The sequence below is a fragment of the Diabrotica undecimpunctata genome, chromosome 8, assembly GCF_040954645.1.
Source record: "Diabrotica undecimpunctata isolate CICGRU chromosome 8, icDiaUnde3, whole genome shotgun sequence".
NCBI classification, from domain to species: Eukaryota; Metazoa; Arthropoda; class Insecta; order Coleoptera; family Chrysomelidae; genus Diabrotica; species Diabrotica undecimpunctata.
In genome coordinates this window covers 169,843-181,826 of record NC_092810.1, presented here as the reverse complement: position 1 = coordinate 181,826, position 11,984 = coordinate 169,843, and positions in this window count along the sequence as shown.

Below are 11,984 nucleotides of genomic sequence, written 5' to 3'. Positions count from 1 at the left end.
CGTACTGATTCAAAAAAGATATACATACCCCTATGAGAAAATGCACCGTTTGGCCGGAAAATGGAAAAAACTGAAAATTTTTAATTCGATTTTTCCATTATTTTTGCCAAACTGTGGGTAGGGGATAGAAAAAAAACACATATTTGGAATAAGTTAGACCTAGTGTATATATTAACATTAAAAAAACAATTTCCTAAAATTGGAATTTGCCCAAAAATGTTTAAAGGGGGTACCCTTGGATTTTTTTCAAAATTCAATAATCGGGCATATTGGCGTCAATTTCGGTCCTAGAGTCAAACCGGTGCACTTTTCCTACATAAAATTTGCTACTTGTTCTTCTCAAGTGCTCAGATCTTTTCTACGTCTTACGTTTCGTGAGAAAAAATTCCAATTCTAGGTCTACATGTCTTGCAAATTTCGTGAAAATAAAAACTTTGTATTTCGTTCCAAATTTAATTTATTTCGATTAAGCCTGACGTACTGATTCAAAAAAGATATACATACCCCTATGAGAAAATGCACCGTTTGGCCGGAAAATGGAAAAAACTGAAAATTTTTAATTCGATTTTTCCATTATTTTTGCCAAACTGTGGGTAGGGGATAGAAAAAAAACACATATTTGGTATAAGTTAGACCTAGTGTATATATTAACATTAAAAAAACAATTTCCTAAAATTGGAATTTGCCCAAAAATGTTTAAAGGGGTACCCTTGGATTTTTTTCAAAATTCAATAATCGGGCATATTGGCGTCAATTTCGGTCCTAGAGTCAAACCGGTGCACTTTTCCTACATAAAATTTGCTACTTGTTCTTCTCAAGTGCTCAGATCTTTTCTACGTCTTACGGTTCGTGAGAAAAAATTCCAATTGGAGGTCTACATGTCTTGCAAATTTCGTGAAAATAAAAACTTTGTATTTCGTTCCAAATTTAATTTATTTCGATTAAGCCTGACGTACTGATTCAAAAAAGATATACATACCCCTATGAGAAAATGCACCGTTTGGCCGGAAAATGGAAAAAACTGAAAATTTTTAATTCGATTTTTCCATTATTTTTGCCAAACTGTGGGTAGGGGATAGAAAAAAAACACATATTTGGAATAAGTTAGACCTAGTGTATATATTAACATTAAAAAAACAATTTCCTAAAATTGGAATTTGCCCAAAAATGTTTAAAGGGGGTACCCTTGGATTTTTTTCAAAATTCAATAATCGGGCATATTGGCGTCAATTTCGGTCCTAGAGTCAAACCGGTGCACTTTTCCTACATAAAATTTGCTACTTGTTCTTCTCAAGTGCTCAGATCTTTTCTACGTCTTACGGTTCGTGAGAAAAAATTCCAATTGGAGGTCTACATGTCTTGCCAATTTCGTGAAAATAAAAACTTTGTATTTCGTTCCAAATTTAATTTATTTCGATTAAGCCTGACGTACTGATTCAAAAAAGATATACATACCCTTATGAGAAAATGCACCGTTTGGCCGGAAAATGGAAAAAACTATAATTTTTTGTAATATTTGTTCATTTCTTAAACATCCTTTAACCGGACATATTGGCGTCAATTTCGGTCCTAGAGTCAAACCGGTGCACTTTTCCTACATAAAATTTGCTACTTGTTCTTCTCAAGTGCTCAGATCTTTTCTACGTCTTACGGTTCGTGAGAAAAAATTCCAATTGGAGGTCTACATGTCTTGCAAATTTCGTGAAAATAAAAACTTTGTATTTCGTTCCAAATTTAATTTATTTCGATTAAGCCTGACGTACTGATTCAAAAAAGATATACATACCCCTATGAGAAAATGCACCGTTTGGCCGGAAAATGGAAAAAACTGAAAATTTTTAATTCGATTTTTCCATTATTTTTGCCAAACTGTGGGTAGGGGATAGAAAAAAAACACATATTTGGAATAAGTTAGACCTAGTGTATATATTAACATTAAAAAAACAATTTCCTAAAATTGGAATTTGCCCAAAAATGTTTAAAGGGGGTACCCTTGGATTTTTTTCAAAATTCAATAATCGGGCATATTGGCGTCAATTTCGGTCCTAGAGTCAAACCGGTGCACTTTTCCTACATAAAATTTGCTACTTGTTCTTCTCAAGTGCTCAGATCTTTTCTACGTCTTACGTTTCGTGAGAAAAAATTCCAATTCTAGGTCTACATGTCTTGCAAATTTCGTGAAAATAAAAACTTTGTATTTCGTTCCAAATTTAATTTATTTCGATTAAGCCTGACGTACTGATTCAAAAAAGATATACATACCCCTATGAGAAAATGCACCGTTTAGCCGAAAAATGGAAAAAACTGAAAATTTTTAATTCGATTTTTCCATTATTTTTGCCAAACTGTGGGTAGGGGATAGAAAAAAAACACATATTTGGAATAAGTTAGACCTAGTGTATATATTAACATTAAAAAAACAATTTCCTAAAATTGGAATTTGCCCAAAAATGTTTAAAGGGGTACCCTTGGATTTTTTTCAAAATTCAATAATCGGGCATATTGGCGTCAATTTCGGTCCTAGAGTCAAACCGGTGCACTTTTCCTACATAAAATTTGCTACTTGTTCTTCTCAAGTGCTCAGATCTTTTCTACGTCTTACGGTTCGTGAGAAAAAATTCCAATTGGAGGTCTACATGTCTTGCAAATTTCGTGAAAATAAAAACTTTGTATTTCGTTCCAAATTTAATTTATTTCGATTAAGCCTGACGTACTGATTCAAAAAAGATATACATACCCCTATGAGAAAATGCACCGTTTGGCCGGAAAATGGAAAAAACTGAAAATTTTTAATTCGATTTTTCCATTATTTTTGCCAAACTGTGGGTAGGGGATAGAAAAAAAACACATATTTGGAATAAGTTAGACCTAGTGTATATATTAACATTAAAAAAACAATTTCCTAAAATTGGAATTTGCCCAAAAATGTTTAAAGGGGGTACCCTTGGATTTTTTTCAAAATTCAATAATCGGGCATATTGGCGTCAATTTCGGTCCTAGAGTCAAACCGGTGCACTTTTCCTACATAAAATTTGCTACTTGTTCTTCTCAAGTGCTCAGATCTTTTCTACGTCTTACGGTTCGTGAGAAAAAATTCCAATTGGAGGTCTACATGTCTTGCCAATTTCGTGAAAATAAAAACTTTGTATTTCGTTCCAAATTTAATTTATTTCGATTAAGCCTGACGTACTGATTCAAAAAAGATATACATACCCTTATGAGAAAATGCACCGTTTGGCCGGAAAATGGAAAAAACTATAATTTTTTGTAATATTTGTTCATTTCTTAAACATCCTTTAACCGGACATATTGGCGTCAATTTCGGTCCTAGAGTCAAATTGGTGCACTTTTCTTACATAAAATTTGCTACTTGTTCTTCTCAAGTGCTCAGATCTTTTCTACGTCTTACGGTTCGTGAGAAAAAATTCCAATTGGAGGTCTACATGTCTTGCAAATTTCGTGAAAATAAAAACTTTGTATTTCGTTCCAAATTTAATTTATTTCGATTAAGCCTGACGTACTGATTCAAAAAAGATATACATACCCCTATGAGAAAATGCACCGTTTGGCCGGAAAATGGAAAAAACTGAAAATTTTTAATTCGATTTTTCCATTATTTTTGCCAAACTGTGGGTAGGGGATAGAAAAAAAACACATATTTGGAATAAGTTAGACCTAGTGTATATATTAACATTAAAAAAACAATTTCCTAAAATTGGAATTTGCCCAAAAATGTTTAAAGGGGGTACCCTTGGATTTTTTTCAAAATTTAATAATCGGGCATATTGGCGTCAATTTCGGTCCTAGAGTCAAACCGGTGCACTTTTCCTACATAAAATTTGCTACTTGTTCTTCTCAAGTGCTCAGATCTTTTCTACGTCTTACGGTTCGTGAGAAAAAATTCCAATTGGAGGTCTACATGTCTTGCAAATTTCGTGAAAATAAAAACTTTGTATTTCGTTCCAAATTTAATTTATTTCGATTAAGCCTGACGTACTAATTCAAAAAAGATATACATACACCTATGAGAAAATGCACCGTTTGGCCGGAAAATGGAAAAAACTGAAAATTTTTAATTCGATTTTTCCATTATTTTTGCCAAACTGTGGGTAGGGGATAGAAAAAAAACACATATTTGGAATAAGTTAGACCTAGTGTATATATTAACATTAAAAAAACAATTTCCTAAAATTGGAATTTGCCCAAAAATGTTTAAAGGGGGTACCCTTGGATTTTTTTCAAAATTCAATAATCGGGCATATTGGCGTCAATTTCGGTCCTAGAGTCAAACCGGTGCACTTTTCCTACATAAAATTTGCTACTTGTTCTTCTCAAGTGCTCAGATCTTTTCTACGTCTTACGGTTCGTGAGAAAAAATTCCAATTGGAGGTCTACATGTCTTGCAAATTTCGTGAAAATAAAAATTTTGTATTTCGTTCCAAATTTAATTTATTTCGATTAAGCCTGACGTACTGATTCAAAAAAGATATACATACCCCTATGAGAAAATGCACCGTTTGGCCGGAAAATGGAAAAAACTGAAAATTTTTAATTCGATTTTTCCATTATTTTTGCCAAACTGTGGGTAGGGGATAGAAAAAAAACACATATTTGGAATAAGTTAGACCTAGTGTATATATTAACATTAAAAAAACAATTTCCTAAAATTGGAATTTGCCCAAAAATGTTTAAAGGGGGTACCCTTGGATTTTTTTCAAAATTCAATAATCGGGCATATTGGCGTCAATTTCGGTCCTAGAGTCAAACCGGTGCACTTTTCCTACATAAAATTTGCTACTTGTTCTTCTCAAGTGCTCAGATCTTTTCTACGTCTTACGGTTCGTGAGAAAAAATTCCAATTGGAGGTCTACATGTCTTGCCAATTTCGTGAAAATAAAAACTTTGTATTTCGTTCCAAATTTAATTTATTTCGATTAAGCCTGACGTACTGATTCAAAAAAGATATACATACCCCTATGAGAAAATGCACCGTTTGGCCGGAAAATGGAAAAAACTGAAAATTTTTAATTCGATTTTTCCATTATTTTTGCCAAACTGTGGGTAGGGGATAGAAAAAAAACACATATTTGGAATAAGTTAGACCTAGTGTATATATTAACATTAAAAAAACAATTTCCTAAAATTGGAATTTGCCCAAAAATGTTTAAAGGGGGTACCCTTGGATTTTTTTCAAAATTCAATAATCGGGCATATTGGCGTCAATTTCGGTCCTAGAGTCAAACCGGTGCACTTTTCCTACATAAAATTTGCTACTTGTTCTTCTCAAGTGCTCAGATCTTTTCTACGTCTTACGGTTCGTGAGAAAAAATTCCAATTGGAGGTCTACATGTCTTGCCAATTTCGTGAAAATAAAAACTTTGTATTTCGTTCCAAATTTAATTTATTTCGATTAAGCCTGACGTACTGATTCAAAAAAGATATACATACCCTTATGAGAAAATGCACCGTTTGGCCGGAAAATGGAAAAAACTATAATTTTTTGTAATATTTGTTCATTTCTTAAACATCCTTTAACCGGACATATTGGCGTCAATTTCGGTCCTAGAGTCAAATTGGTGCACTTTTCTTACATAAAATTTGCTACTTGTTCTTCTCAAGTGCTCAGATCTTTTCTACGTCTTACGGTTCGTGAGAAAAAATTCCAATTGGAGGTCTACATGTCTTGCAAATTTCGTGAAAATAAAAACTTTGTATTTCGTTCCAAATTTAATTTATTTCGATTAAGCCTGACGTACTGATTCAAAAAAGATATACATACCCCTATGAGAAAATGCACCGTTTGGCCGGAAAATGGAAAAAACTGAAAATTTTTAATTCGATTTTTCCATTATTTTTGCCAAACTGTGGGTAGGGGATAGAAAAAAAACACATATTTGGAATAAGTTAGACCTAGTGTATATATTAACATTAAAAAAACAATTTCCTAAAATTGTAATTTGCCCAAAAATGTTTAAAGGGGGTACCCTTGGATTTTTTTCAAAATTTAATAATCGGGCATATTGGCGTCAATTTCGGTCCTAGAGTCAAACCGGTGCACTTTTCCTACATAAAATTTGCTACTTGTTCTTCTCAAGTGCTCAGATCTTTTCTACGTCTTACGGTTCGTGAGAAAAAATTCCAATTGGAGGTCTACATGTCTTGCAAATTTCGTGAAAATAAAAACTTTGTATTTCGTTCCAAATTTAATTTATTTCGATTAAGCCTGACGTACTAATTCAAAAAAGATATACATACCCCTATGAGAAAATGCACCGTTTGGCCGGAAAATGGAAAAAACTGAAAATTTTTAATTCGATTTTTCCATTATTTTTGCCAAACTGTGGGTAGGGGATAGAAAAAAAACACATATTTGGAATAAGTTAGACCTAGTGTATATATTAACATTAAAAAAACAATTTCCTAAAATTGGAATTTGCCCAAAAATGTTTAAAGGGGGTACCCTTGGATTTTTTTCAAAATTCAATAATCGGGTTTATTGGCGTCAATTTCGGTCCTAGAGTCAAACCGGTGCACTTTTCCTACATAAAATTTGCTACTTGTTCTTCTCAAGTGCTCAGATCTTTTCTACGTCTTACGGTTCGTGAGAAAAAATTCCAATTGGAGGTCTACATGTCTTGCAAATTTCGTGAAAATAAAAATTTTGTATTTCGTTCCAAATTTAATTTATTTCGATTAAGCCTGACGTACTGATTCAAAAAAGATATACATACCCCTATGAGAAAATGCACCGTTTGGCCGGAAAATGGAAAAAACTGAAAATTTTTAATTCGATTTTTCCATTATTTTTGCCAAACTGTGGGTAGGGGATAGAAAAAAAACACATATTTGGAATAAGTTAGACCTAGTGTATATATTAACATTAAAAAAACAATTTCCTAAAATTGTAATTTGCCCAAAAATGTTTAAAGGGGGTACCCTTGGATTTTTTTCAAAATTCAATAATCGGGCATATTGGCGTCAATTTCGGTCCTAGAGTCAAACCGGTGCACTTTTCCTACATAAAATTTGCTACTTGTTCTTCTCAAGTGCTCAGATTTTTTCTACGTCTTACGGTTCGTGAGAAAAAATTCCAATTGGAGGTCTACATGTCTTGCAAATTTCGTGAAAATAAAAACTTTGTATTTCGTTCCAAATTTAATTTATTTCGATTAAGCCTGACGTACTGATTCAAAAAAGATATACATACCCCTATGAGAAAATGCACCGTTTGGCCGGAAAATGGAAAAAACTGAAAATTTTTAATTCGATTTTTCCATTATTTTTGCCAAACTGTGGGTAGCTGATAGAAAAAAAACACATATTTGGAATAAGTTAGACCTAGTGTATATATTAACATTAAAAAAACAATTTCCTAAAATTGGAATTTGCCCAAAAATGTTTAAAGGGGGTACCCTTGGATTTTTTTCAAAATTCAATAATCGGGCATATTGGCGTCAATTTCGGTCCTAGAGTCAAACCGGTGCACTTTTCCTACATAAAATTTGCTACTTGTTCTTCTCAAGTGCTCAGATTTTTTCTACGTCTTACGGTTCGTGAGAAAAAATTCCAATTGGAGGTCTACATGTCTTGCAAATTTCGTGAAAATAAAAACTTTGTATTTCGTTCCAAATTTAATTTATTTCGATTAAGCCTGACGTACTGATTCAAAAAAGATATACATACCCTTATGAGAAAATGCACCGTTTGGCCGGAAAATGGAAAAAACTATAATTTTTTGTAATATTTGTTCATTTCTTAAACATCCTTTAACCGGACATATTGGCGTCAATTTCGGTCCTAGAGTCAAATTGGTGCACTTTTCTTACATAAAATTTGCTACTTGTTCTTAGTGCTCAGATCTTTTCTACGTCTTACGGTTCGTGAGAAAAAATTCCAATTGGAGGTCTACATGTCTTGCAAATTTCGTGAAAATAAAAACTTTGTATTTCGTTCCAAATTTAATTTATTTCGATTAAGCCTGACGTACTGATTCAAAAAAGATATACATACCCTTATGAGAAAATGCACCGTTTGGCCGGAAAATGGAAAAAACTATAATTTTTTGTAATATTTGTTCATTTCTTAAACATCCTTTAACCGGACATATTGGCGTCAATTTCGGTCCTAGAGTCAAATTGGTGCACTTTTCTTACATAAAATTTGCTACTTGTTCTTCTCAAGTGCTCAGATCTTTTCTACGTCTTACGGTTCGTGAGAAAAAATTCCAATTGGAGGTCTACATGTCTTGCAAATTTCGTGAAAATAAAAACTTTGTATTTCGTTCCAAATTTAATTTATTTCGATTAAACCTGACGTACTGATTCAAAAAAGATATACATACCCCTATGAGAAAATGCACCGTTTGGCCGGAAAATGGAAAAAACTGAAAATTTTTAATTCGATTTTTCCATTATTTTTGCCAAACTGTGGGTAGGGGATAGAAAAAAAACACATATTTGGAATAAGTTAGACCTAGTGTATATATTAACATTAAAAAAACAATTTCCTAAAATTGGAATTTGCCCAAAAATGTTTAAAGGGGGTACCCTTGGATTTTTTTCAAAATTCAATAATCGGGCATATTGGCGTCAATTTCGGTCCTAGAGTCAAATTGGTGCACTTTTCTTACATAAAATTTGCTACTTGTTCTTCTCAAGTGCTCAGATCTTTTCTACGTCTTACGGTTCGTGAGAAAAAATTCCAATTGGAGGTCTACATGTCTTGCAAATTTCGTGAAAATAAAAACTTTGTATTTCGTTCCAAATTTAATTTATTTCGATTAAGCCTGACGTACTGATTCAAAAAAGATATACATACCCCTATGAGAAAATGCACCGTTTGGCCGGAAAATGGAAAAAACTGAAAATTTTTAATTCGATTTTTCCATTATTTTTGCCAAACTGTGGGTAGGGGATAGAAAAAAAAACACATATTTGGAATAAGTTAGACCTAGTGTATATATTAACATTAAAAAAACAATTTCCTAAAATTGGAATTTGCCCAAAAATGTTTAAAGGGGGTACCCTTGGATTTTTTTCAAAATTCAATAATCGGGCATATTGGCGTCAATTTCGGTCCTAGAGTCAAATTGGTGCACTTTTCTTACATAAAATTTGCTACTTGTTCTTCTCAAGTGCTCAGATCTTTTCTACGTCTTACGGTTCGTGAGAAAAAATTCCAATTGGAGGTCTACATGTCTTGCAAATTTCGTGAAAATAAAAACTTTGTATTTCGTTCCAAATTTAATTTATTTCGATTAAGCCTGACGTACTGATTCAAAAAAGATATACATACCCCTATGAGAAAATGCACCGTTTGGCCGGAAAATGGAAAAAACTGAAAATTTTTAATTCGATTTTTCCATTATTTTTGCCAAACTGTGGGTAGGGGATAGAAAAAAAACACATATTTGGAATAAGTTAGACCTAGTGTATATATTAACATTAAAAAAACAATTTCCTAAAATTGGAATTTGCCCAAAAATGTTTAAAGGGGGTACCCTTGGATTTTTTTCAAAATTTAATAATCGGGCATATTGGCGTCAATTTCGGTCCTAGAGTCAAACCGGTGCACTTTTCCTACATAAAATTTGCTACTTGTTCTTCTCAAGTGCTCACATCTTTTCTACGTCTTACGGTTCGTGAGAAAAAATTCCAATTGGAGGTCTACATGTCTTGCAAATTTCGTGAAAATAAAAACTTTGTATTTCGTTCCAAATTTAATTTATTTCGATTAAGCCTGACGTTCTGATTCAAAAAAGATATACATACCCCTATGAGAAAATGCACCGTTTGGCCGGAAAATGGAAAAAACTGAAAATTTTTAATTCGATTTTTCCATTATTTTTGCCAAACTGTGGGTAGGGGATAGAAAAAAAAACACATATTTGGAATAAGTTAGACCTAGTGTATATATTAACATTAAAAAAACAATTTCCTAAAATTGGAATTTGCCCAAAAATGTTTAAAGGGGGTACCCTTGGATTTTTTTCAAAATTCAATAATCGGGCATATTGGCGTCAATTTCGGTCCTAGAGTCAAACCGGTGCACTTTTCCTACATAAAATTTGCTACTTGTTCTTCTCAAGTGCTCAGATCTTTTCTACGTCTTACGGTTCGTGAGAAAAAATTCCAATTGGAGGTCTACATGTCTTGCAAATTTCGTGAAAATAAAAATTTTGTATTTCGTTCCAAATTTAATTTATTTCGATTAAGCCTGACGTACTGATTCAAAAAAGATATATATACCCCTATGAGAAAATGCACCGTTTGGCCGGAAAATGGAAAAAACTGAAAATTTTTAATTCGATTTTTCCATTATTTTTGCCAAACTGTGGGTAGGGGATAGAAAAAAAACACATATTTGGAATAAGTTAGACCTAGTGTATATATTAACATTAAAAAAACAATTTCCTAAAATTGGAATTTGCCCAAAAATGTTTAAAGGGGGTACCCTTGGATTTTTTTCAAAATTCAATAATCGGGCATATTGGCGTCAATTTCGGTCCTAGAGTCAAACCGGTGCACTTTTCCTACATAAAATTTGCTACTTGTTCTTCTCAAGTGCTCAGATTTTTTCTACGTCTTACGGTTCGTGAGAAAAAATTCCAATTGGAGGTCTACATGTCTTGCAAATTTCGTGAAAATAAAAACTTTGTATTTCGTTCCAAATTTAATTTATTTCGATTAAGCCTGACGTACTGATTCAAAAAAGATATACATACCCTTATGAGAAAATGCACCGTTTGGCCGGAAAATGGAAAAAACTATAATTTTTTGTAATATTTGTTCATTTCTTAAACATCCTTTAACCGGACATATTGGCGTCAATTTCGGTCCTAGAGTCAAATTGGTGCACTTTTCTTACATAAAATTTGCTACTTGTTCTTCTCAAGTGCTCAGATCTTTTCTACGTCTTACGGTTCGTGAGAAAAAATTCCAATTGGAGGTCTACATGTCTTGCAAATTTCGTGAAAATAAAAACTTTGTATTTCGTTCCAAATTTAATTTATTTCGATTAAGCCTGACGTACTGATTCAAAAAATATATACATACCCTTATGAGAAAGTGCACCGTTTGGCCGGAAAATGGAAAAAACTATAATTTTTTGTAATATTTGTTCATTTCTTAAACATCCTTTAACCGGACATATTGGCGTCAATTTCGGTCCTAGAGTCAAATTGGTGCACTTTTCTTACATAAAATTTGCTACTTGTTCTTCTCAAGTGCTCAGATCTTTTCTACGTCTTACGGTTCGTGAGAAAAAATTCCAATTGGAGGTCTACATGTCTTGCAAATTTCGTGAAAATAAAAACTTTGTATTTCGTTCCAAATTTAATTTATTTCGATTAAACCTGACGTACTGATTCAAAAAAGATATACATACCCCTATGAGAAAATGCACCGTTTGGCCGGAAAATGGAAAAAACTGAAAATTTTTAATTCGATTTTTCCATTATTTTTGCCAAACTGTGGGTAGGGGATAGAAAAAAAACACATATTTGGAATAAGTTAGACCTAGTGTATATATTAACATTAAAAAAACAATTTCCTAAAATTGGAATTTGCCCAAAAATGTTTAAAGGGGGTACCCTTGGATTTTTTTCAAAATTCAATAATCGGGCATATTAGCGTCAATTTCGGTCCTAGAGTCAAACCGGTGCACTTTTCCTACATAAAATTTGCTACTTGTTCTTCTCAAGTGCTCAGATCTTTTCTACGTCTTACGGTTCGTGAGAAAAAATTCCAATTGGAGGTCTACATGTCTTGCCAATTTCGTGAAAATAAAAACTTTGTATTTCGTTCCAAATTTAATTTATTTCGATTAAGCCTGACGTACTGATTCAAAAAAGATATACATACCCTTATGAGAAAATGCACCGTTTGGCCGGAAAATGGAAAAAACTATAATTTTTTGTAATATTTGTTCATTTCTTAAACATCCTTTAACCGGACATATTGGCGTCAATTTCGGTCCTAGAGTCA